The sequence below is a fragment of the Epinephelus moara genome, chromosome 13 (genome assembly GCF_006386435.1).
Source record: "Epinephelus moara isolate mb chromosome 13, YSFRI_EMoa_1.0, whole genome shotgun sequence".
NCBI classification, from domain to species: Eukaryota; Metazoa; Chordata; class Actinopteri; order Perciformes; family Serranidae; genus Epinephelus; species Epinephelus moara.
Window position 1 is genome coordinate 9,683,159 of NC_065518.1, and position 25,521 is coordinate 9,708,679.

At 41.3% G+C, this 25,521-nt stretch overlaps 1 protein-coding gene across 2 annotated transcripts in view; it reads left to right on the forward strand.

Annotated features, from left to right (window-relative positions):
* The window catches only part of LOC126399613 (thyroid hormone receptor alpha-B), a 227,492-nt gene that overhangs the window by 136,992 nt on the left and 64,979 nt on the right, over positions 1–25,521 (forward strand). The gene's annotated exons all lie outside the window — the stretch shown is intronic.

Consider the following 25,521-nt stretch of genomic DNA (forward strand, 5'->3'; position numbering starts at 1 on the left):
TCTGGGACCGGTTTCAAAAGTTGGCGTATTTGGACTCCTAAAACGCTGGTTCCATGTTTACGAAAGGTCTATACGATAAAAAACCTTTGTGGATACACCTAATCTCGTCTCTGTGTGGACATGGCCTAAGATATGTTTTGCTTCTGCCCCCGTCCGCAGCAGTACATTGCTTAGCTTCCGTGTCAGCAGCTTCTCCAAACCTGTGGCGTGCCAGCCGTCAACTACTATAGGTAATACCCTGACTATAGACAAGTACCTCATACAACCCCACTTCAAAAAATCTAAACCAGTAGTTCCCAACTGGTGGTTCCTGGTCCAAAAGTGGATCCCGGGGCCTTTCTGAAAGGACCACAAGTGACTTACGAATGTGTATGTTTATTAAAAACATGATTTATTTTGAAGTACAGTGAATTTCTGGCACAGAGCTTTTATTTTGAAGTGCTGTTTGTTGCTTTCTTATGCTCTTGTACGCAACTTCCACAAGCACGATGTGGAAACTTGAAACCTTCAGAGCACATAAAGTGAAGGTGAAGTAGGAGACATCTTGTGTCTTGTAGTAAAACTTCTGAAATTAAGAATATTTGCATATTTAGATTTTGCACTTTTTAATGAGGGAAGGAGAAGTTGCAATTTAATAATTAAAAAATAGAACTTTTTTGTGGAAAAACAAACCAAGACAAAACTTAAACTTTGTCTTAAAACACATCCGGAGGGGGACGTTTAAGAAAAGCGGTCAGTTTTACTTTGTCCCCTACAAGCTCCAACACTACACAATCTGAATCCACAGTATGCACACTCACATGAATTCTACATATCCTAATGTGGACACACAAACACACGTGCTGAACCATACACAGATACCCTGCCATATAGCTCTCACACTTATTTTATTGAGCCTACTTCATCATTACACAGATTCCAACCCAGCAAGGCAGAAACACAAAGCAGAGGTGACGGTGACGGGCTGCTGACAGCCCACCCTGCCCTCCGCCCCTCCTCCTAACGTCTGAGGATGCAGCGCAGCTCAGCTCCTTCAATCTTTGCCACATGTACTTAATTTCATTTTGGCATCGGAGGCCTGTGGTTTTACGCTCAATTAGGAAAATAATACGTGCACAAATCAAAAGTGCCGTTGAGGAGGGAAGCCAAAGTGAGTGCTGGATTCTCACCTCTAATCTGAACGGGTTAAATTTATGAAATGGCGCATCAGGGCGTCATATAGTTAGTTCAGTGGAAATGCGCGCTGTGATGACAGATGATATATCATCAGTACACACAGAGTCACATGTCGACTCGCTCCTGAGGCGTTTGTAAGACAGGTGGAGCCTGTCTGAACACACATCCCGAAGGAGAACACCCTGCTCCCTTCACTCGTCCAACTTTACTCTAAACTGTGACACTGACAAAGACTCACTAAGATTCAAAGACATGTTTAGGCAGTAGAAAACTCATCCTGACGTCCAACACATTTCTATCTTCCCTAATCACTAACACACGTTCACAATCTGGACATGTTATGTATGGACTGCCACATGGACACGATTTGCCTCAAGTTCTTTAGGCAAATACACACTGGCGGCAAACTCTGGGCGAACTTACACACACTGCAGAAAAACATCTCTCTCATCATGCACATACAGTACTGTGTCTGTTGCCTTAGGACTGAATCTGTATGTACTCTACTCATTTTATTCCTCAGGGGTGTTTGCAATGAAAACTCCAAACTCTGACAGCCTTGGCTCTCCCAGTCCTCTGCCTCTCCTCGTCCTCTCTTCTTTCCACGCCCGATCATTTTCTCCTGTTTCCTATCACCGTCTTGTGTTTACGAGTCGAGAAACTGTCAACTGCCCGTCTTCTTGATCCACTCTGACACTCTTCAGACAATAAATACGTTTCTGAATAGTGTGTTTGCACTTTTGGGCATGCCGCATGTGTACAGCATGTGTACAGTGCCTGAGCACGCGCGCACGTGTGTGTGTGTAAAATATAACTATGTGTAAATGCTAGCCTGTGTTAGCGCTCACATGCGGGCAGCTGTACCTTGTGTGTGTCCGTTGTGTATGATGAGGGCTTGGCGCTAATCAGATCCAGGACCACACAGGCGCTCGGGTGGGAGCCGGTGGGAACTGGGGGCCCATGGCCCTCGGTACCCCAACCAGACTCTGTGCCAAGAAAATCACCTTCCAGCCTGTTGGCTCCACCTTTAGGGCCCCGCTCCTTCTTTACCACCTTCTCCTCTTTCATGGATTCTGCTGCATCCCGTCAGGAAAAGATTGAGATTATAGTGTGAGGGGGGTGTAGTTGTGGCTCTGGGGCGCCCGGGGGGCCTCACCAGGCATTGTAGGCTTCATTACACCGCTGGGTGGGAGGGATTGGAGGGGGGGAGGCATGTAAGAAATGACCATGTTGGTCCTTTGTGAGTAACTGAGTGTGTGTGTGTGTGTGTGTGTGTGTGTGTCTCGTCTCTTTACAGTGTGCGTTTTATTGCTCATTACAGAGACGGCTGAGACGTGGAGATGAATGGCTGGAGGGGGTGGAGAAAGGTGACATGGGGTATGGAGTGTGTGTTTGTGTGTGCAGCTTTGTGCACATACGTGTCTTTAAAAGGTCTGTGTCTACACTTAAGTACAGTATGGTGCAAGTACCCTTAAAGGAACAGTTCATCTCAGTCCTCCACGGCAGGCATGTGATGAGTCTGTAAAGAAGGGGCTGATTCACACAGGGCCGTCGTTTCTTTGTCTGTCATAATATTATGTCAATACATGTGTGTGCCTTTGTCTGTGTGCAGCAAACAAAGCAAACAGTTAACTGACTGCAGTGAAAATGTTTTTGAAAAGCTGAATGCCAACAAATATGGATCGAGGCAGAACATTTCACCAGATGAAAACATGATGACAGTGATACATCTATGTTTTTCCAATACATCTTGACTTTTGGACTTTACAGTTGCAGTTATTGGAAATGTTTGATCACAGGAAAGCTACGCAGCACCAATGCATGGATCGGGATGTTTTTTTTAAAATAGTCACACCCACTCGACTCGTTATAAGAGCCAATCTACGCCGCCCAGCCTGCAAAATATGCATTAATCAACCACCCGAACCCGACCTGACCCTGTAAGCTGCCAGCTATATGTACTATAGTAGCACAATTGTTAGGACTGAGGGCGGAGACAAGTGCTGAGGGCCGCAGTGTGTATGTGTCTGAGAGGCAGAGTGTGGTAAGATTACCCGAACCCACCCGACTCCCAGGTCAACCCTAATTCCAGTGTGGATAAGACAAAGGTTAACAAAGATTTCAAAGTTTGGTAACTTAATTTACAGTTTAAAAAAAAGTGAAAAATCGTAATATATTTTATCACAATAATATTGTATCGTGGTAATATCATATTGTGGATCCCACCCCTTTTCTTAGCTGCTTAAAATGATGCTGTGGAGTCACATTAAAAAAAAAAAAGCAAAGAAATTGATTTTCCTTTTCAGATTTTGTGGATTTATTTTAATAATCAGGAGCACAGGCGTAAGGAGCTTGACATACAAAATTCAAGCTGTTAGGTCTGTTTTGTTTTCAGGCTCCTTTGCAATAATACAGGAGGGTTTAATCATGTTTCAGTGCAATATGAAAATATGAAACTTAACTGGCTGCTTCGTTCAGTAGTGACTAATAAAGCAAAGAAAATTATACATATTTAAAAGGTTACTGCAGTCATTCAAAACACTGGGGTCTTTTTCTTTACAATTCACCATTATACTGTCACGTTGCTCTTTATATGCTTTTACTTTGAGTTTTACAACTGTTTACACCTCTGTATATTTATATTTATACTTATTATTGTTTTGCATATACATTTACCACATCCTTGTTTAAATTTATCGTTTGCAGTAACTGTCGAATTTATATTATTTAATTAACATTTTGTTTGTTATATATTATCCTAAATTTTAACTTGCACTATTTGATGTTTAGAGTCTCATTTAGTTTTTACTTGCGTGATCTTCTTCTTCTCTCCTCATACATATTTAATGAGCATTGTTGGCACGAGCCTGAGACTTAAAATTTTCATTACCGCCGACTGCTTCTCTGTAATTGTTGTGCGTGTGATAGATAAAGAAGTGTTTATGTGAAAAATGTGTAAATATGGTCCAGTAGACGCCCGCAATGCCTCTGCTGGAGCTCAGGGTCCAACCTGGCAGTCTGGTTGAGATGAACAGAGACAGCCTGATGTGTACTCCCTTGCCTATACATCTGTACATCTGTCCTCTTAAACTGGGACACACATGACCTGATTAACTGACACACAGTTCACTCCTCCTCAGAGCGAGCGACTTGCTGGTGCTCTCAATATGGTCAGGATGTCCTCGGCGTTGTCACCGGGTGTCATCTTATACGTGGCGACGGGAGGCTAGTTAGCGTTCCGCGTGCATGTGAGTCGCCCAAGTTCTGCTGCTTGGACACATATGGTATCTTGCAGAGCTGGACCGGCTGTATGTAGGCCAGACAGCTGATGATGTTGCCCCATACTGAGCACAAGTCAAACAACATGAAGTAGAAAGGTCAAGTTAAAGTGCAAAGGTTTTTCTCCTGCCAGTGGTTATATCTGTGCCCTTTCAAGAATCAGTACATGCTTAGTGGCCTCATGATCAGGCTGCTGAACCTCCAGGACCCACCTGTATGTGGGCTGCTATGAGCCACCTCAGACTTCCACATGCAGCCAGAGCTGAGGCCACGTCCCTCTGCCATGTCCAGAGTGTGTCTTGTCTGTACAATCAGCAGCAAACACACAGACCTGCTCCAGTAAAGAAACCAGACGAGCTGCGGGCTGCATCTTAATGTTCCTCTCCCCACTGAGCTCAGACCGGCTCCCCCTCAGACATAAACCCGTCCCAATTTGTCGAGGCTTTTGCTATTTTGCTTTATAAATTTGCACATATTTATTTATATCATTTTATTTGTGCCGTTGTTTACACGCCTGACGCAAGTCTGGTTTGTTTTATTTGAGCAGAGGCTGGTGCCTGGATCCCAGCCCTGTTTGTAAACTCTGAGAAAGTGATCGCGCGACACACACTCACACACGCTCACACATGCTCACACATGCTCACACACAGACAATACTCACTGCCAGGCCTGTGCAGTGCAGCACATCATGTGCACGTGCACACACATTTGAACAATTGCTGGTGTTTTACAACCAATCTGGGAGATGAACATCTGTGAATCCATCTCTAAATCAGCTTTTATATAATACAAACTCATTTTAAATCAATGCTTATGTGTGTTTATATGTTGTAATGGATTGTAAATTTTGTAAAGCTGTATTTAATCAGTTTATGCATCCAGAGTTTAAGACCTGGTCCACATAAACACAGATTTTTACCCTCTCCGTCCACACACTATTACAAAAAAGTCTCATCCAAACAAAAACCCAAGAACACAATTGAAGCACAGCCAAGAGCGTGCCAAACCAGCAGGCGGCGAAAAAACTGTAACCCTAAAGCCACAAGAAGAAGAAGATTGTGACCAATCAGAAGCCTGAAAAGCTTTTACTGGAAGGCTAGTGAGCAGTTAGGCCCTGAGGAAGTGCACCGGAGTTTGAAGCCAATTCTCTTAATGGCGGAACATTGTAATTACACCGTCATGTGATGCCTTGTGGTCCAAAAAGACTTTTTCTCCATTGACTCACATGGTGAAAGACACATCTGTAAATCAATCACAAAATGACCCATTTCAGTGTCGGAATTCAGAAGTCTAGAAGAGATGCAAGAATTAATTATTTTATTCCCATTTAGGTTCACTGAGGGTGGATGTCGGTCCTTAAAAAGTCTTAAAATGTCTTAAATACAGATTGAAAGGGTCTCAAATGTTTTTTAGTCACATCACCGATGTAATTTGTGGTGGTGTTGCCATAGGAAACTTAATTTTTACAGGAGAGAAACACTATTCAACGAGGTACCAGACACAACACCTGTACAGTATGTGCGCAATGCCCCTATTTTTGCCCCCTTAATGCACTTTGATCGCACAATGAGTCTGTATCAGTAAACTTAGACCTTGCAAGCTGTGAAAAATGGGAAAATGCAAGTGTAAGGACGAATAGTTTTAACGAATAAAGTCTATCAAGCAAACTGCGCCATGTGTCGAAGGTGTTTCAAACGTGGTAAAATGGGTATCAGTTAATAAACATCTTAATTCTAAAAGGAGTTTTCCAAAAGGTCTGTTTTTATTGACCTAAAAAGCAGTATGCATGTGGACAAAAGGCCAAAACGGAAAAATAAAAAGCTACGTTTTCAAATATACCCTAATAACGTGGACAAGGACTTCAAACATACCATAATCAAGATAAAAGTTGATATATCTGGAGAATATGAAATGTGGAAAAAGTCAAATGAAAGCAACAAAATAAGCAAAGAAGACAGAATAAATACATTACTGCCACTGGACACGTATTACTGAAGTCAGGACCTTCTGCTTTGAAGCTACAGTTATTTTGCAGGAAGTTCATTCATGAACTCTACATCTCCTTAGAGTCTTAAGGTTTCCTTTTTATTCCACATATTATGTTTGTCATTGAGATGCATCTTTAAAGCCATTTCAACCTCTATAGTTGATTTTTGGGGGGGTTTCTGGAACGTAGCAGGTGTATTTATTTAGGGAGGAAACAAACATGTAGCATCTCTCTGTCACTCATCCAGTAGGAACCATATGTTCATGTTTTTTGGTATTTTTGATAAACCTGTCCTCGCTGTGGCCTTTTGCGGGGGTTTCCCTGTTGCTTCATCTCTAATTTGGGAAAAGGAGACCCCTCCCCGGGCTGTTGGCATGGCAACAGCACCTGTGTGTACATGTGTGTGGCAGAGAGATGAAGGGAGGGAAACGGGAGGGAGGGCACAGCACAGTGATTGCCCAGATTGCTGGCACAGTTGGACAAAGTTACCCATGCAGTCACAGCCCATGTGTGTGTGTGTGTGTGTGTGTGTGTGTGTGTATGTGTGTGTGTGTGAGTGTGTGTTTGTGTGCTGCTGCAGGTTAGGCTCAGGGCCCAGACGCACACGCGCACACACACACAACCTCTCCTCTGGCCTGCTATGTTGGCATTGCCAGCTCAATCTGCCTAATGTTGAATACACACGCGACTAAACACTAACTAACATATTAATAAAGTAATACAAAAACACACACACACACACACACACAGAAAATGGAATTCCCTCCTCTGCAAGCCCATCTAATTATACCACCTGCACATGCTGACACACACACACACTGACACCTTTCTCAGAATTAAATTTGGCATGACTGCTGCCTCCAAACATTCGTACCCACAATGCAACATAGCTTGCATGAGTGTTGTGCTCCTGCAGACTTTGGGGGTTAAGAAACTGACCTTTACATTACGTAAATCTTTATTTTAAATCATCACTCTCAAACTTGGATCCATGTTTTACCATGAGGAATAACAGCTAGTGTTGAGGCTGACGTAATGTAATGACAGATTGGGAGACAGCAGCTGTATACATGTGGAAGCCCCTCCTTATTAGAGACCCCTGAACGCCCCGTAACTTTTTATCCTCTGAAGCGATCAGCAACAATCTTCAAATCTCTCTTCATCCCTGTTGTCCTGATACAATGAGACACTTCCATAAGCTGTGAGGAAATGAACAAGTGTGGGGAAGTGGACATCTCCGGGAAAACAATCGGGAAAAGCACACAGCCGTACGGCGTCCAACGGTTTCACACAGAGTGCAGTTTTTTTTAAGGTGGGCTGAGGAGGAAATGTGAAGCAGGAGAAACGGCCGAGTGTGAGTTTGGGGGGAGTTAAGTGGAAAGAGGACAGGAGTCAGCTGAGGTTGAGGAGTACACACAGGGGGGATGATCTACAGGTAGTTTAAACTGTCTCATAAAAAGAGCTTCAGCTGCCGGAGGTGTCCGGCTCTGCAGCGCTCACAGATCCACCTTAAGAGGATGAAAAAAAGGGCAAAACTGCAAGTGGAGGAAAAGAGAAGAAGTGAAAAAAACAGAAGTGAGCTGGATTTGTTTTCCAAACGCAGTCACATTCTTGGCAGCACCTTAGCTTGTCCTTGCCAGAGGAGGGTGGGAAGAGGAGGGATGAGAGAGGAGAAAGTGGACGTGGGAGAGAGAAAGAGCAGATTGTTTTTCTCTTTTTTTTTCTCTTTACACTCAGTGCTCAGTGCATTAAAAGTTAATATGTTAACATTATCTATAGATGTACTTTAATCTTTGGCCTTGGCTCACATTGTCCATAAGCAGACACATGTGGGGTTTTTATCTTTTTCCACGTACGTTGCCTCATTTAGCCCCTGCTGACAAAATGTACCATTTTATGTTTAGTCTTTACAATTGCACAAACCAGTCACAGAATGTCCGGGGGTATTTTTACCCACTGCCTTCAGCCCAGTTAGTCTGTCTGTATGTAAGCCTTTAAAAACAAATCCAGCATTCTTGACAGAAAGTTTTGCAATTTTTTGATAACTGATTGACGGTTTCAGTCAGTTGTTAAGTACAACCCTGATTCCAAAAGAGATGGGATGTTGTGTTAACAAAAAGTAATGACCTGCAAATCCTTTTTGACATATATTCAGTTGAATGCAGTTCAAAGATTTTTAATGTTCAAACTAATAAACTTTGTTTTTTATGCTCTCATGCTGAATTTGATCCTGCAACATGTTCCAAAAACGTTGGGACATGGGCTCGTTTACCACTGTGTTACATCACCTTTTCTTTTAACAACACTCGGTAGGCATTTGGAAACTGAGGATGTAAATTGTTGAAGTTTTGAAAGTGAAATTTATTCTCAGGATTCATAATGTGGTTTATAGTCTGTGAAAGACTTGGCCAAAGTCCCACTGAACAATGAGAGACGTTAGTTTCTTCATACAGGAAGTGTACTTTGTAAACAAAGGCCTCTCCGTGTATTAAATACATTTCAGTTTGCCTGATAAATACTTATTTCCTGTGTCATTCCACCTTATTGCAAATATTTTTTTATGGATTGAAATGTTACGATTTCCTTATCATTAAACCTAAAACCTAATATTTCAATATAGCTGTAACTTCTAAAGTTACCTAACATAATATTAGGCAGCAAATACCTTGTATTAATCTTATGAGTTTGCTAATGTTAGCTAGCTATGCTGATGTTGTCAGCAAACTAATGTTAGCATTAGATGAAATGACATTTGTCAGCCACCTTTGCTAATGTGGTTAGCAGACTAATGAAATGACATTAGTTAAATAGCTATGCTAATGTTAGTAAGCTAATGTCAACATTAGCTGAAAGGACATTAGTTAGCCAGCTATGCTAATGTTGTTAGCAAATTAATGTTAGCATTAGATGATGACATTAGTTAGCTAGTTATGCTAATGTTGTTAGCAAATCAATGTTAGCATTAGATGATGACATTAGTTTGCCAGCTTTGCTAATGTTGTTAGCAAACTAATGTTAGCATTACATGAAATGGTATTCACTAGCAAGCTATGCTAATATTGTCAGCAAACTAATGTTAGCATTAGATGAAATGACATAAGTAAGCCAGCTATGCTAATGTTGTTAGCAAACTAACATTAGTATTTGATAAAATAACATTTATTAGTGAGTTATGCTAATGTTGTTAGCAAACTAACAAACATTAACTAAAATGGCATTAGTTAGCCAGATATTGTGATATTGTTAGCAAACTTATGTTAGCATTACATGAAATGACATTCGCTAGCAAGCTATGCTAATATTGTCAGCAAACTAATGTTAGCATTAGATGAAATGACATAAGTAAGCCAGCTATGCTAATGTTGGTAGCAAACTAATGTTAACATTTACTGAAATGACATTAGTTAGCCAGATATGGCAATGTTGTCAGCAAACTAACAATAGTATTTGATAAAATAACATTTATTAGTGAGTTATGCTAATGTTGTTAGCAAACTAACATTAACATTAACTGAAATGACAATAGTTAGCTAGCTATCCTAATTTTGTTAGTGAACTAATGGTAGCTGAAATGATTTTTGTTTGCTTATGACATTAGCATAGCTTGCTTACATTAGCAAACTCATTAGGTTATTACAAGTCATTTACTGCTTAATGTTATGTTACCTAACTGTATACGTTAACGATTATGATAAAGTATTAGGTTTTATTTACCTTAAATTTTTGTTGATTGAATTGTAACTTCTTTTTTTTTTTTTATTAACAGTGTAGTTTTTATTAAGCTAATTCTAATGTCTGGTCTAAATGTCATGTGAATAGCTGCATTGGAAATATGTGTGATGAGAACAATGTTGATGTGTTGAAGACTTATTTTCTCCAGTGTATGTTGAAAAGGATTTGCAATTCATTGCATTTTTCTTTACATCTCACACAGCATCTCAACTTTTTTTGGAGTCGGGTTGTAAAAAATACCAAACATTTGGTGGTTCCAGCTTCTCAAATGTGAAATGTTCTGCTTCCCTCTCCTTTATATCATCGTTAACTGAATATATTTGTGTTTCAAACGGTCGGATGAACAAAACAAGTAATTTAACGATGTCACCTTGGGCTCTGGGAACTTGTGATTGGCATTTTTCACCAGTTTCTGACATTTTAAAGGCTTAACGAGTAATCTAATTACTGGGGGGAAAAAAACAGTGCTTGACTGAATCTAATTACTAGTTTCAACCTAAATGCAACCTTAAAGGATGCACAAAGGAGGTGAAATGGTACAAAACAGAAAAAAGACACAAATGGCGTACACAAAACATCTGTTGTATGTATATCAGCCTGCCGTGATGTTACTCGTTAACATTTACATGTTGTCTGATGTAATGGGACAATAAAACAGTAAGAATGCGCGACTTTGTAATGCGGGCAGGGAAGAAGGAGAGGCTGGCAGCATCGTAAGTGAGTTAGCCCTGCAAGCATGCAGATGTCTCGGGTAAATTTATGTCTCCGACTGCTCATCAGCTCCAGTGCCAGGCGCCAGCCAGCTCTGCCTCCCTGTGCCACCGGCCTTCCTCTTAAACAACCACGGGTGATGACAGATAAGGTGCCACTGAGCAAGGCAGCCGACCTCTAACTCTGCCAGCGCCTCTGCTCTGTGGCCAGTGTCGGAAAACTGTGGTGTCACAGGGCAACTACTGGGTGTGAATGTCACTTCTGGGTAAACACATGTTTCAGAAGAGCTCCAGTCCGCCTGTTTGTACATCTCATCTTTGCATATGCAACTGACTTTCTGCAGACTCTTCTATACTGGCTTTCCTGTTTAAACATCATGTCTGGGGCTTTGTTACAATCATGGGTAGATTATGAGACAATGAGCCCTGGAGCACAGAAATATAAAAGCCCCCCCCACCCATAGAGACAGAGCACAAATAAGTCCCACCCACACCAGAGGGGGAAACAGTTCGTTGCTTTCCATTGACTTTGTACTGCATGAAGGTGCCTTCTTGTCACTGATGTCTGCTGGCAAACAACAGAACAATATCTAAAAGCTGCTGTGTGGTGGAACACTCTTTTATAAGATGCCTAACCAAAAAACAGCCTTTAGGGGTGCTTTCACAGCTGCCCTGTTTGGTTCGGTTCAATCGAACTCACGTTTGTTTGCTCCCTAAGTGATTTGATCAAATAGTTGTAAATATCAAAGTATTTCTGGCAGCTCAGTGGGGTCATTTCTCTAAGATAAGTGGGGTAAGGAGAAGAACACACTGAGACAGATCGCCAATATTGAGTTTGACAGTGTAACTTTTTCTCTCTGGTGGACACAGGGTGCTAAAATAATCATTTAACATGCTCACATATAACGTTTTTAGTCAGATACAGGCATTTTGTAAGTGTTTCAGCCCTTGGTTGCATATCATGGCACTGTTTGTGTTCCTCTCCTGCAGCCGTGGACAAGTTGTGCTCTGTAATACCAGAAATTTGGAAGTTGATACCAGCACCAGTTGAATTCCATGATTCTTAATACCCAATTCAATACCACAGGAAAAAACAAAGACAAAACAATAAATCCAATGTACTTAAACATGCAAGCCTTTATTAAAAGCCTTCAAGTTAAACTCAAACACAAAGTACTTGTCCCTGTTGGTTCATGAGATTCTGTGGGTGATGAAACATATATTAATATAATATATAGCCAACAGTTTATTAACATACTTCTCCATTGTTGTTCTTGTGTTCAGCATTTGTTCATGTAAGGAGTGATGGTTGGTCTTTGTGGCAGGCTATTTGTCCCGCCCCTCCTCCACTGTGACAGGATGGCTGGGTAAAAGTGACAGTGATGAGCACAGCATGTAACCCAAAGTTCAACATTTTTAACTCTCAGTGACCTGAAAAAAATGTAGTAGTGCGCAGTGCCTCGTCACGCTGCTAGCATTTTTAGCAGTGTAAATAAACAGCCCCCCCATTTGCATGAAATGTCCAAAATACGCTGGCCCCAGGGGAAAATGCTTTTCTTTTCAATGAGTCAAAGCAGAGATGTCACTGCACATGTTGTTCCTCTTCTTCTGTGCTTGTAGTCTTTCTTCTGTTGCCTTTGGCATTTATCGTCAGCCTAGTACTCTTGTAGGCATCTGCCCTGTCATGTCCAGAAGCATCCACAGTACATACAGTACCGGAGACAAACGAGCGCCGTCACATTTTCAGAATTTTGGCATTTGACTTGGTACCTGAGTAACGGTCCCTGTGGCATCTCCCAGTTCTTTTTAGTGTCTTTTTGTAGTTGTGTCTTTGTGGTCACTTTGGTGTTTTACATGCCTTGTGGTTCTTTTCTGTCTCTCTTTGTCGTCATTTTTCATCTTTCTGTAGTCGTTTATTTGATTTTCTAACAAGCACAGTCACTGGAGGGGCCCGTTCAGTAATCCATCCATAGCTGCAATGTTGATGTAGCAAAAGAAATTTTGGCACGATGTTAATCGGGCAGCAAAAGTAACAGAAATGTCTCCGCGGCTCTGCTTTCCCAGGGGTTTTTGTTTCACAAGCCTTATCTTCGTCATTATATCATCATTAGTTTTGAAAGTGACACACAGACAACGTGAGGGTTTATAAGAGCCAAGGAGCGGGGTGAAGACAGCCGCAGAAGTGGTGATGTAAAACTAGTGGAAAAAAGAGCAAAAAACAGGGTTGAAAGAAGGTTAGCGGAGATGAGGAAAGAAAATTGGTAGAAACGGACAGATAAGGTAGAATAGGAGAAACAGCAATGGCAGCAAAACATTTCGGCACGTGGCCCCGTCTACCCCAGTATGTCCCATGTGTCCTTGGCTGGTGCAGGCGTATCTATATGCACACCCAAACCCACATGCTGTACATGCAAACAGAATAAGAAACATAGTGTTACCAGCAGAGTCAGGGTAGGACACTGTGTTCCCATTTTCAGCAGGGCAACACTGAGGGATTAGAGTGTGTACTATATAAAGGCTTATAGATGCACAGGGCTTACATACCAAGCAGAAGAACGTGTCAAAATTTAAAAGAACTATTGTTCACTTGTTCGACGTCTACAATTTGGGACACATGAGACAAAGTGAGCACTGCCTGAAAGCTCAGTGTCAAAGTAGGTCAAAGTTCAAACGGCTTGAAACCAGAGACTCATGTTTTGGCGTTTTTCTCAAGCAGTTTCCTGCGCCGGGCGGAGCACGCTGCTGAGTCAAGTCTTACTGCTCCCACCATAATAAACAAATGAATGGATGCAGTTTCTGAGTTTGTATTCCTGTCCTTTACCTGACAAGCATGAAACCCTAAATCACCACTTGTGTATACACATTTAAGTTGAACATTAACATTTTTGTGTATGCAGACGTCTGTTTGAGCGCAGTGGAAGGCACAAGGTCACATTTAAAAAGTGGCTGTAAAGATAGCATTTAGTCACTTTGCTTTGACCTATTAGCACCTATTAATAATCCCCTGACAGTAATTAGCCCGGCGAGGGAGCGAGCAGAGACGTAGAATGAAACATGATCCCTTTGCCTTTGACTACTCGTGACCCCAGGGTACTAACACCCACCTCCCCCTCCTCTCCACCTTCCTTTCTTCCACCATCAGACTGCATGCACCACATCAACAACTCGGTCCGGCCCTGTTCCATTACTTAACCACTAATTGCTCAGGCCACCCTTGGGAGTCGGGAGCACTGACCCTGCGTCTGCAGTCATGGTGTGAATTTTAACAAGAGTCCTCCTTTAGGAGCGTAAGGTCTGGAACCATCTTCTTCTCCTGAGGCCACATTTTACCTGCTTCTCTCTTATCTTTCTGCGTTCACGGGTGAAGACATGTAAAGGTGCTGTTTAATACGTGAACATGTTTAACATGAAAGTCTGTTTCACTGTGAATCTGCACATCTGAGCTGACATATGATCCGCTGCGCGCCGGAACACGCTAGCAGCTGCAAAAACCATGTAGTGGCCTTAACAGGTGTCATGTGGACTTGGCTGCCCACTTTACAGTTGCTTATTTAAATAATTGGTCAGAAAGCCCAAATCAAAATAGTGTTTTATCTGCCAAATTGTAAGATTCCTTATTTTCCCTGAATTGGTGCGCAACTGTGACATTTAAATGGACTAAAATTTGAAAGGAGACATGCAGAGACCAATATTTTAACAGAAAAGCAGAGAGAGAAAAGAAAGATAATGCAAAAAAAGCCAGGTGCCTGTCTGCTAGTGTTTTTCCCACTTCTGACACTTCTCTGAAGCAATTAGCAAATAAATAAATGTCTCACGGGTGAATTCACAAAAGAACTGTGTGGCTTTTGCGATCACTAAACCTGCACAAATAAGACAAACTAATTCAATACTCAAAGCACCCATAAAGGGTGAAATGCACCCTGAACTGCACTGCCAGGCAAATAGCCTCTCTGTGCTATTTGCACATATTTAAATGAGGTAATATGCATACATTTGGTGGAAAATTGGCCCCTTTCTATGCAAATAAGCCTGAATGCAAAAACAGTCCAATTCACAAGCATCAGTGCTAATTAGAGCTGCGACGATTAATCGATTAGATGTCAACTGTTAAGTTAATCCCCAACTAATTTGATAATCAGTTAAACAATTTGATTCATTCTTATTGGACATCATCTTCACAGACTGGCCAATCACAGCGTAGCATCGGGCCGGCTCAAACCAGGGTCCGACAACAACACAGCTGTGCAGATTTCCTTCATTTTCAGGCTGGTTTTGTGGATTTGGAGCTAAATGTTGTGCCTGGGGCACGTCGTGTTTTAATGATACTCGTTACCTGGAGAGGCTGGAAAAAGATATACGTTTCTTCCCTGTTCCAAAACCAAAATCAAACCCTGGAAAGGGTAGGGTTAGCTAGCTAGCTACTGAAGATATAGCCTACTGAATGTATACACATGCTGCTTTTGCTTTGTAATGATTGTAACTGTGAAACAAAGACCGACCCTGCTGTACAGGAACCAGTGAAGGGAAGCAGGGAAACTGATGCCACACAGCTGGTTCAATATCAGCAAAGCTTCCCTTTATATTCATTGTCTTGTGTGGTGATCAGCAGTGATGTGGTGGTTCACTTTTACACTGTGATCTGTAGCCTATAGTTCAGCTTTAGCTTCTAACTATCTTTGTCTTTTTAACCTGTTGTTGCTGCTGAGTCAGTTTGACATCCTGGATATATCCTTCAAACACAGACTGTAGACCCCTCTGTCTGCTTCTCTCTGAAGGCCTCCTTCATTTCTCCAAAAATATGATAATATTTCTTCAGGGAGTGCAGTTAGTTTTAACTGCTCAAAAGCAGTTAAAACAAATTTATTGGTGTTTTTAGAAAGTTAGTGCATTTGTAAGGAGTGTCGTGCCCACACTTTTGAGTGATCAAATTGAACCTTGAAACACGGCAGATAGCAGTTACAAGTGATGCACAATGCAATCCATTCTTCGTGACTTCACCTGTCTTTTTTTAGGCTTTTGGGGAACTACCTAACGGTCGTCAGGTTTTGCTGATGCGTCACACTTTGTCTCATTAACCGTGATGTTTGCATCCGTCTGGATTAACTGGTTCTAAAGCTGAGAAACTGCACGTGACATGAAAGCGGCAACATTCACGCATCAAAGCCGCCCATTATAGGAGTCAGATCTTTTGGCCACTGAAGCAGTCAGGGTCTAAGAGCCTTGCTCAAGGGACCTCAGTTGTGGGAATGAGGGAGGGGCCAGTGCTGCTTCCACAGCCAGATTTATGTTGCTGCTCTGGGGATTGAACGGAAACCTTGCGGTCACAAGCCCACTTCACTCTTTACTTATAGTGTAAAAACAGAAGTTATAACTCTAATACACTGACGAGCTGTGTTCAGGCCATGTTGGTGCTTTTATGGGTGTGTATTTGTTTTTATGTGTGTATACGATATTAGCATATGGGAGTGTTTGGCTCAGATACTCAAGTCCAGAACTAGGTTTGATTTTTATCTGTGTGAGAGGGGAGTGCAGGCAGGTTTTCAAACAGTCCCTCTAAACCTTGGATCAATTATGCAGCACGCGTCCAAGGCTGCAAATATGCCAACTGTGTCACATCCTTGAAACAAACTATTTTTATTAACAAAATAAGTTGTTTTAATGCAGATACTTTGGTCCCTGTGCCAAACAAAAAGCAACGAAAACATGCCCTTCATAGATTCTTTATTCCCCATAATGATGTCAGAACTGCAGCTCACGAAATATCAAAGTGTCTCCACTCCCATGAACTTAATTGGCTGAAAACATAATTCCTAAACATTGTTTCAGTGTCCTGTTTCTTTAATAACACTTTCAATTGATTTTCCTCCATCAAAACACATCCCAAACATCCTTTAACGTAACGATTTCTTCCCTGTGTGGAACCACATTTCACACTGGCCTGTTTCTTTGTACTGGAGAATTCACCCACCTCTTTTTTCTCCTCACTTTCTGAAGAACAGAGGGGCATCGATCTCTTTGGCCTGGAACAGAGGAGAAAGGGAGCAGGTCATGTTTAATTAATTCTTATCTTCTCCAGGCATCAACGTGCATTCACTAGTTATTCTTTTGATGCATTTTAAAGTCTGTATTTCAGAGTGTGCAATTAAAGGTGAACTCTGCTTGAGGGGAAAATGCCAGTTTTTTTGCAGGCCCAATTAAAATTTGGAAGCTGTACTGGAAGGGAAAAGACTCAAGGTGCATGTGCCTGTGACATGTGAGGTGTGCTGTGTGTGTGTGTGTGTGTGTGATCTACAAAGGAGAAGTTACTGTTTAAAAAAAAAAAAAAAAAATCTGAGAATTTTCATCTTGGGATTCATTTTCACAGAAGAATTTTACACTTCTCCAGTCAACATTTCATTGCAAAGCACTAATTAGATTTTTACTCGGTGATTGCAGCCTTTCAGATGTTGTCATGTGCAGCAGGGATTCTGAATCTTTTCACCACTAGAAGTGTTGTAGACAATTTTAGAAACAGGATCAGGTTTATAACCAAGAAGATTTTTACATAAAAGGAATTTGCTTTGGTGTTTGGCATGTAACAATGCAGTGAAAGTGCTGCAAAAGTCAAGGAAAAAATATAGAAGGTTATGTATGTATGTATGTATGTATAACTAACGATTATTTTCATTGTCGACTAATCTGTTGATTACTTCTTCGATTAGTCGACTAATCATTTTATCGAAAAATGTGTTAAAATGTTGAAAAATGTCGGTCTGTCTCGCCCAAACCCCAAAATGATGTCATCTAATGTCTTGTTTCGTACTCATGCCAAAGGGTTTTAGTTCACCGTCATGGGAGAGTGTGTAAAGCTGCCAATATCTGAACATAAGAAGCTGCAGTAAGAGTATTTTGGGTACTTTTATAGTACTTTTCTATGAAAAATGACTCAAACCGATTAGTCGACTACTAAAATAGTCACTGATTATTTTAATAGTTGATTAGTCATCGATTAGTCGACTAATCGTTGCAGCCCTAATATATATATATAAACAACGATATGCAAAAAAAATGGGTTCAAAGCGGGGGGCAGGACATAGGAATATAATTTGGAGGCTGGGACATCTCTGATGCGCCACAATGCTTCCTTTATAATGGTACGCTGTGACATATTTTATTTGGATATTGCACTTGGCCATATTGTGACTGCAGCCCTATGTGCAATGTAAAGATTATGGTTAAAAAGAAGTGTGTTTGCAGCAAAGTTTATCTTCCTCTGTGTCTATAACCATATACTGTATGTGTTTGTTCAAGGTACTGTAAGTAAATCCGTCATGTCCTGCGGTGCTTTACTTAAAGGGATGGGTCTGAGCCTTTGAAGTGGGGTTGTGTGAGGTACTTATCCATAGTCAGTGTTTTACTAACAGTAGATGTCAGTCGGCACGCCCCCAGTTTGGAGAGGCAGCAGGAGTTTGACGCGGAAGGGTACCGCTGTGGACGGGGACAGCAGCAAAACATTTCAGCCACCTAAAAAAAAGTAGAACAGTACGCTATATGTACCTTGCAATCAGACAGCGATTTCTGACAAGGAACGGAAGCTGTTATTGATGCTCTCGTCAAAACCACCAGACTCCATTGACAAAAACAGTAATTTTACCTCAGAACACAGGAGATTGCTGGTCTACTTCTGCCTCGATCGGGTAGTTTGTGTGATTCGTGAATTTGGTGAATCCAAACTAACCCTTAAAAACTAACTAACTGGGTCAGCAGTACACCAGCAGCTCCCATGTTCAGCAATGTAAAATTACTGTTTTGTCAGTGGAGTCTGGCTTTAAAGAGAGCATAGATTTGAGTTCAGTTCCCTATTGGAAAGGGCTGTCCGATGTGTCACTTTGGTAGACCAACACCTCCTTTGTTCAGCAAGCTAAGGTTAGTTTGTCAATGGAATATAATAGATATAAAATAAAGTACGTTATGCCACTGCCCTCATCCTGAGCAGTACATTGCTTAGCTTCTGTGTCTGTGCTCCTGCCTGCTTCTCCGAACAGGAGGTGCAACAACCTCTATCTGTAGATAATACACAGACTATGGAAAGTGCCTCATATGACCCCACTTCAAAAAAGCCGAACTGTCCCTTTAAGTATGACCTTTTATGCTCTCTATCTATGCACACTCACTGCATGTTTATGTGAGTGATATACTGTAGCATAACTCCAGCAAGAATCTCCTCGTTGCATCAAAATACGGCTTCGTACATTCAGTTTGGCGCTGTTGCGTCCCCCCGTAGCTTCAGAGTATCCTGGAAGGTCACAGAGGAACACACTCTGCTAAAGCCATTCATCATCTATTTAAAATAAAGGAATCACATGTTGTTTCTCATGATTTGTGCCCTGATAAAATCACAGGATGACACGCTGCATATTCCCATTTTATTGCTCACTGACGTGCAAGGGCCATAAATGGTTGTATAATGTGTCCGTAACTGATAGGGAACTCGTACAATCCAAGACATTTATATCTATGTATGTACATTTGTGCTTAAAACCAGCTGAACGCCCTAAATCTGCCTTTGTACACGCCCTGTTCTCTTCCTGTTATTGGTCTTCCAGCTCTGATAAGAGCGTTTATTTTGTCTCCATTCCAACAGTGACCTAAATCAAGTCTTTTCTTCACCTTTCATCAACTTTACCTCCGTGCCCTCTTCCATAAAATACTGCATCTCAATCCCACTTTATCCCTTTCTTTCTTTCTCACGTTCCCTCCTTATCTCCTGTCTTTCCCGCTGTCTTCTTTCTTCAGCTCAAGTATGCTATGAACTCTTTTCCGCCCCAGACCACTTGACAAACTATTTTCATGTCTTGACCTTATATGGGATAATAATATAAGCATAACTTTCTGGGTGGGAGGGAGGGCGAAAGAGTACATACAAGGACACAGTAGTTAGGGTAACTATATGGCCTGCAGAGAGGGGGAGAAATTTCTTAAGCAGGTTTTTCACACTGCTGTTTTTAATTATACATATACCTTGATGCAGTCTCATAGTTCTTCAGTGGAAGCTAGTTAGCCTGGCTTGCCGGCGTCCACTTTATGAGTGGAATCCAAATTTTACAACAGTGCTGGCCCTCCTAAATTTGAATGCTGTAAAGAAACGGTACACCTCTATGTGAGCTCGTTGCAAAGCGTCTTATATCAACATTCTTAGGCTAAACGAGGACTATGATGTGCTGCAGTCAGGAGTGCACCACATAAGTTGACAGCTCAGCCCTTAGAGGTCAGTAAACCCATAGGAAACATCCGACCAGAGGCTTGAAGCTTAAACGATATTTCCACAAATATGTCCAAAAACAGTTTTACTCCCTTTTAAAATGGAAAAATGTGCACAATTGCTGCAGTATCGCTGCAGGTTATGCTTCCTTAAAGGGATGGTTCATCCCAAAATCCTTTTACATGCAGTGCTATTAATTAAACTAGTCTGTTTAGATGTGAGTTGGCGAGCGTTAAAGATATTAGCCTTATCTCCATTGTAATGGAACTAGATGGCACTCAGCTTGTGGTGCTCAAAGTGCCAAAAAATACATTTGAAAAACTCAACATTAATGTCTCTTTCCTTAAATCATGACCAGGCTACTCAAGATAATCCACAAACCTTGTTGTGAGCAGTTTCACGTAGGAACTAGTTTCTTTCTGCCAAACTACACCTGCCAACTCTATCACCACACGGAAGGACGTGTGCATCTACTGCTAGCTCACCTAGCACCACTGAGCTAGCTCACATGACAGCTCAGCCAAAAAGAGCGGCAGTAATGTTTACATCTCGCGCTGTCACAAGCACAATCCTCCACGAGTAGATGCACACTTCCTTCTGTGCAGTGATATGGGTGTAGTTCGGTGGGAAGAAAATAGTTCCTACATGAAACTGCTCACAACAAGGTCTGTGGATTAGCTTGAGTCATGATTTCTGGAAAGAGACATTGCTGTTGAGTTTTCCAAATGTATTTTTTGGCATTTTGAGCACCACAAGCTGAGTGACATCTAGTTCGATTATATTTGAGAGAAGGCAGACATCTCTAGGGCCGATATCGCCAACACTCTGCAACTCACACCAAAACAATCTAGACTGATAAATAGCACTACAGGTGAGAGGAAAAATATGTATTTCTTGATATGGGGGTGAACTGTCCCTTTAAACAGAAAGTTAAGACTTAAGTTCAACTTTAATTTCGAAATTCAGGCCCCCCTGAGCCTTATGGTGACCACACAGCTATACCTGCTTTTAGATAAGAGCTCAACCTCAGGTCATTAATGATCTTTCTCTCACTAATAGCGTCACGTTTCTTCAAATGAGCTCCACTTCTTTGCTGGTACTTAGAATTAATTTCACTTGCTTATCAAACAATGGGCCCCCTTTCTCATCTGCCCTCTCCGTCCCAGTGTGATAAACAACTAATTGTTTGTGCTACAAACCACAAACAACTGCACCGAGGCCAGTGCCTCTTGTAGCAGCAGTCGATGTAATAGAGAGAAGGCCTCTGATAAGGCACACTCCATTAGAGGAAGGCCTCTGGGGTTTATGTCATCACTGTCCTATTTACTATCACACTGCAGTCGCTCCTGCTGGGGTCAGAGTGGCAGTCTGCTCTGCCTGACCTTTTTACTATGACAATGAACAGAGTTGTTTGTGTGTGTGCTGTATGTTGTATGATGAATAGGCTACTTGATAAAGGCTCTTCTCAATAGACATGGCTGATTACGTTTCAAACAGTAATTAGCTGATATTGATGTCACAACATATAGAAGTTATTTCTAATGTAATATTGCGCTTTATCTCATGAATGAAAAAAGAAGTTTAACAATAGAGTTCTTCCTCCACAACATCATAAAACTTCCTTGGTGTCCCCTCTGCTGGCAGAGGTAGTTATGTTTCTTATCTTGACCTCTTGATGAGTCATAAATAAATACGTTCTGCCATTTATAGGCCCATTAAAAGCTTTTTAACGCCGCAAACGTCACAGCACTTCATAAATCTTACACCGGCGTTTACTTTAATAAAGTGTATTTTCACACAGATTCGGTAACTCTACAGTGACACATAATTTGACACCATTTATTCATCAAATCAAAGACAATGAAAAAGGGGTGTTTAGTCTGGGCATTAGAGTCAAAGCTGCTATGAGCTAATGGATCATTTTTGCTTTTCATCTACCTTCTTAATGTCTCAGTTTTAGTTATAAATCAAAAGGATCTCTGCGCAAAAAACACTGTCAATAAATAAAGTATATTTTAGACAAGTATTATAACTATTATTTTTATTTGGAAAAGGCAACATTATAGTTCGTACAAAATCCTTCAGATGTTTTTACATGAAAAGCTTTACAGTTTTTATGAACATGTACATCTACATATGCACAGAACAAGGGAAGAGCCACATTGGCTGTGGGCCACAACTCAGTCAGTCCTCCGTCTTCATTTCCAAATACACACCCATGTATACACCTCCCGTGTGCACAGGAGCAACACATCTGTACACAAACACATCTGTATTCACCAATATATCCACCTGGATACAACCCACAAATCTATCTGTACTTCCACTTCGATCTAAAAACAATTTTTGTGTTTCTTAAGCCTCCTACAGACTGCGATTTTAGCAATCTTATAGGTTTAGTGCAGCTACACTGTGCGCCATAGATCCAATAAATTTGGGTACGACATCAAGTTCGATGCATGCAGACTGCACTGACAACGCCTACTGAATTGCAGGCTACAACGTACGTTCGTCAACGTCAATACGCAAGAACAAAATGTCATCAGTGTGCACCATCCATCTTCGCCGTTGCTGTATACAGGCAAGGCTTCTTTTGCCACAAGGTTTTCGTCTTTGCCGGAAACCTGCACAGTTTTTCTGGCTCGTTTTGCCTCCATGACGAGTTGCTGTGTGTCTGTTTGTTTGGGTTTAGCACCAGCGTCAGTGCGTCATTTCACGCTGCATTTTTATTGGTTGGTTAGTAGACGTAGGTGGTAACAGCAGTCACACAGTGAGATGGTCATCCCAAATTTCTGACACTGTCAGAATTTTATTCCAGGCTGTCTTTGATCACAAGGCCATGACAACGGCCATCATTGGACCTCTCTCATCGTGCCATGTAGGACCACCCTTTTAGAGCCACGACCAAAGATATCGCCACGTTTCTTTCACGTTGGTCATCTTTCGTCTGGGACAGCCCAAAATGGCACAGTGTATACTAGGCTTTACATGTACCCACCACACACTCTGCAAAACAACTATACATTCGAACTAAGGGAGCTTATATGTCTACCATCCCATCATGAGGGGAAAGGAAAATAAAACATAAGTGGAGGTATACAAAATCTGCTGGAATTGGGTTTTTAAAATCGATCCAACATTATTTATTTAACCAAAATTTAAACTTCAACTTAACCTCTTAAATTTCCTTGTTTTGTTCGACCAGCAGTTCAGAACCCAAATCTATTCAATTTATAAAGATATAAAACAGAGAAAAACTGTTTTACCTGGCAATGTTTCCCTGCATTTTTTAGCTGCGACCAGCAGCTCCATAGGTCGCTCCGTCGGTCAGTCGGTCGGCCCACAAAAATTTCCCCACCCTGTGGAGGCCACATTTTTTCCCCATAACAAAAAAGCGCATAACTTCCAAACCGATTTAAATGACGTGACCAAAGTTTATGGAAAGATACACACAAATAGACAGACAAACACACATACACAATGTTGCCACGTCTTCTTTCATAACTCATGAACCTGTTGTCGAAGGGAAGCAAGATTGTACTTGTAACGAGTGTTTGTGAGGTTGTGTGTGTGTTGCAAATGTTGCTTGACAAATTACTTTAACAATAAATTATTAAATTAATCAATCAAAATAATCTGTTAATTGATTAAGTAATCATTTTAGTATTCATTTAAGACTGAACACCTAACTCAAAATCATGATCTTACAGGCACCAGACAGTCTCGTTTATAATGTGTTTTTGAAATATTTACTACTTTACTGCTTTCCTGAGATGCCAACAGCATCACACAGAAAGTTTCGGGGCATGAATCGGTCATCTTCTGCTATAATACAACTCCAAAACAACTCCTCCGCCTGCAGAGAGGGGTTGTTTTGAATATGGGCTGTAATCTCTCTATTAGCAGCAAAAGCAATAATAATATCAGTCATGTCTAAGGACATTCTCATGCCCTGTATCCCACTGTTCCGGATTAGAAAGGCATTGAACCAGGGATTAGCGGAGGAAAGAATAAAGCCTTCCTTTGACAACAGAGGAGGGAGGGCTAATGGATCAAGACCCACTGAGTATTTACACACACACACACACACACACACACACATACACAAACACACACGCACACACACTCTTCACACAGATTCAGCTGCTCATCTTAAAGCTACTTAACCCTGCGTGAGAGGTGACATTCCGTAAGAAGTTTTCCAGGAACTATCCAATTGTAGCACTTGAAGGTGATAGAGTTTTCCTTCTGACCTCCAGGCCACCGTATCCAGTTTTAACTCGGTGTGTGCCTCCCAGGAATCCCTGTGCTGCTGCCGGTTGCACAAGGACACGTTTTCCTTTTCTGAGCCAGTTGTCCGTATCCATGCATGACGTGTTTTAGGGCTCAAATTTGGAGGTACCAGTCGGGTTTATTCAGGGCGGGTTTTGGAATTGCTGGTGCTGCCCAGGTTTAGGGTGTTAGCTTTAGAGAGAGGTTGGCAACTTCATCCCCAAGACTCTTTGAGAGAATTCATCACTGTTTGTATCTCAAGGATAAGAGTATATCCTCACTTAACTTAATCTTTAAAATCAAGTTATGAGTGTTTTAATATCGCAGCGTACAACAGGAATGTCTTATCACAATCAAACACACTGCTGCAACTTGCAAATACTGAGAGGATGTATGTGCACAGGTGTATTGGTATAAATACAGTGCTAGGTTGTACAATGTGCAAAGGATTTAAGGATTCTGGGCATTTCTGAGGCATTATTAGGATATATTTTGCTTTCATCTCAAATCATTAGAGACATTTTATTGGCGAGACCTTGATAAATGCATGACAAAGGCAAAGCAGCTTTATTTTAATAGCACATTTCATACACCAAGGCAATTCAAAGTGTTTCGCAGATCAATGAAATATAAAACATAATAAAGGATACAGATTGACAACAAAAAAAGTAAAGAGAAAAAAGAGATGTAAAAGGTAAAATAAATTATTAAATGATTTGCAATTATAAAGAAAAATCACCATTAAAAATAGTAGAAGTGCAGACAAGATGTGCAAAGATTAAAAGATTATTTTAAATGATCTAAAATTGAGTTTAGAAATAATTTTGCAGTCAAGAAGATGGAGAAAGTCAAAGCATAAGCCTGTCTGTCTGCAGCTATTCTTACAAACTACTGGACCAATCAGCCTAATGTTCTGTGTGCTCATTAATGACTGTTGGAGGCATCTTTTCTGGTTGCAGTGAGTCACAGTTTTTGAAAAACATGTTTTATTGACTGTCTTTGTTACCGTAATTGACTGCCAACTCCTCACTCCTCTAAATTGGACGGTAGGGGCTACAAGTGGTCAACAAAATCACCTAGCGAAGGGCATTTCTGGCAGTCGGCTCCGGCCACATTTTGGCCTT